This window comes from Micromesistius poutassou, assembly GCF_964030765.1.
Source record: "Micromesistius poutassou genome assembly, chromosome: 24".
Lineage (NCBI taxonomy): Eukaryota > Metazoa > Chordata > Actinopteri > Gadiformes > Gadidae > Micromesistius > Micromesistius poutassou.
Genome location: NC_140294.1, coordinates 1090915 through 1093414, shown reverse-complemented (window position 1 = coordinate 1093414; position 2500 = coordinate 1090915). Strand labels below are relative to the sequence as shown.

Genomic DNA, 2500 nt, shown 5'->3' with positions numbered 1-2500 from the left:
CACAAACACTTACACACCGACCACAGCCCTCGGCTGGGGGACCAGGTCTTAAGTTCCAGCTTGTGTCTCGTTGTCCCTGACGCGGCGTTCCTGCTCCATTGTTCTGCTCACCGTCCACGCCCTCCAGCCACCGGGACCAGACAAAAGACAGGTCTGACTTCCTGATTAACTCCCTGGTTGGGGAGAGGGCGGCGAGGTGAGGTGATGGGGGGATTACCCTGGTCCCTGAATTAGATAATTGAGCGTTACGCAACACCGTGACCTTCCGCTCGGTTGGGGTTGGGCGTGAGGTGGGGGGGCTTTGCGGTCACTCTGGAAGGCATGAGGTGATGTTTGGGGTATTTCGCTGAGGGCCTAGAAAATAAAAAGCGATGATTAATTGTGACGTTGGATAAAGTTTCCCAGGGCTGGAAACCCACCGGGTATCATGAGGACGGTCCTGTAGATGGAACGCAACAGACGGCGTCAATGAATGGCTGAATAGAGGGATAGAATGAAGGGATGAATAGAGTATAGGGTTGTCCACCCGTACTCCACTGAGTACCGCTTCATTCAGCCGTCCGGTCGCTCTATTTCCTTCCATTAATTCCTTAAACCCCTCTTCCTGCTTTTCTTTGTGTGTATGTCTATATGTACATGTGTGTGTGTGTGTTCCTGTCCAGTGATCCGGTCCCTACCGTCCGGAGGCTAAAAATACGTGCGCTAATAACGTGTGAAGCCTGTGAGCGCTTCCCGAGAGCATCCGAGACGCGGCGCTCCACACAGTTAATCTACGGCCGCCGCCGAGACTTTCCATAGGGAAAGGTCGGCCGTGCGATGCTAGCGGAAGCCGTCATCTCGTCGCACGTGTTAAGGCATTGCGTGTCGCAGTCCTTGAAGGGACATGTGTACATCCTTGAGGGCATGTCTATGTCCTTGACAGCGTTCCCGAATGCGGTCCCGAGTGCGGTCCCGACTGTGTTTAGCGGCCCATGTTTACATCCAGGAACGCAAACGTTGGCCCCCAAATGCAGCCGGGAATGTGGCTGTATTTGGACATTTGCGTATGCATCCAGGAACAGGGGTCTTTGACTGCGTTCCTGGATGCAAACGGGGTTCCCCCAAAACGCAGCCGGGAACGCGGTCAAGGATCAATTCTGCCCCCTGTTTGATGTGACGTTTGTGAGCGTATATATATATATATATCATTGCGGTACGTGCCCGCTTCGCTGTGCACTCTTGCAGCGAGGTCACCTTGATGTCGAGGAGATCTTACATCCTACGTACAAATCCCTCTAAAGTCTCGGGGACTTTGCCAGCTTAACTTACGGATCCAGTTTGGAGCGCTTTTTTTTTTTCTCCTCGTCGGCTTTAATCAGAACCATTGCCAGACGGGCTCTTCTGGTGGTGATTTGCGTGTCGAGCGGTCGAAGTGAAATGCGATCGCAGGCGAGCTCAGAGGAGACTGTAGCGTTGCACTGCCAGGTGACTTCAATTTGTCTCAGACCAAATATCGGGACGACGGATCTGGATGTAATAGCTGTGATCAGGGCTTACCATGGCTGGAGTGTAGTGGGGGGGTCTTCCGAGTTGGAAACAGAACGAGGCCCTGGCAATTGGCAATGACAGTCCCGGCTTTTGTTTCTTCCGGGGAGATCTCCTTGTTTGAGTGCATTGTTCCGGAAATCCTTTGTTGTTTGTTTTTTGGCAACGGTGTTTGTTTCTTGATTTGATTCATCCGATTATGAAGTGTATAGAGGTTTTTTTTTCTTCTTGTGGTCTTTAGTGGCTCTCTTCAAAGTAACGAGCAAGAGTTTGTGGCTGTGTCAACATTTGTCAAGTCGGGACCCAAGCAGCCCATTTGATTGTGAATGGCAGCACATAGTCCATTACTCTAAGGGCGCACTCACACTAGGGAAAGTTTCCCTGTACCGTACTCAAGTACGATTGCCCCCCACCACCTACTGTGCCGCTGGCCTGTGCTCACACTAGGAAATCTCAACTGGGCCTGAGTATGGTTGCCTCTTGTACATGTAGGTTGTGTATCCGTGCGTGTGCACGTGTCGGCTCATTAGCGTCTGTACTGTGGCCTGAGCACACCTACTCCGAAGTGCACTGAGGCCACGGGATTGAGCTGTACTTGAGTACGGATGGCGTGCTCACACTTAGCCAAACGATCTAGACTTTAGGGGGCAAACGTACTCGGGCAACGGTACAGATGGCCTAGTGTGAGTGCGCCCTAAAGCTAGTCGGATAACTTTTCACATTGCACAACCAGAAAAAAATCTGGTCTCTTCTAAAGGGACTATTAAACATTGTCGTAGTGTGGGGGAGTTAGTGTGTGGATGTTTGTGTGTGTGTGTGTGTGTGTGTGTGGGCGTGTGTGTGTGTGTTCTGTTGTTACACCCCCTCCCCTCCCCCCCCACACACACAGACACACACAGACACCAACCCACAGAATGATAACATCTCCCTTTGAAGTGATTAACTAGAGGTGTTGGGTGGGGTCTGTAGGGGGTCT

The 2500-nt window shown here is 51.7% G+C and overlaps 1 protein-coding gene across 1 annotated transcript in view; it reads left to right on the top strand.

The window, feature by feature from the left end:
- Positions 1-2500, top strand: part of LOC311369724 (uncharacterized protein) — a 19364-nt gene that overhangs the window by 5281 nt on the left and 11583 nt on the right. The gene's annotated exons all lie outside the window — the stretch shown is intronic.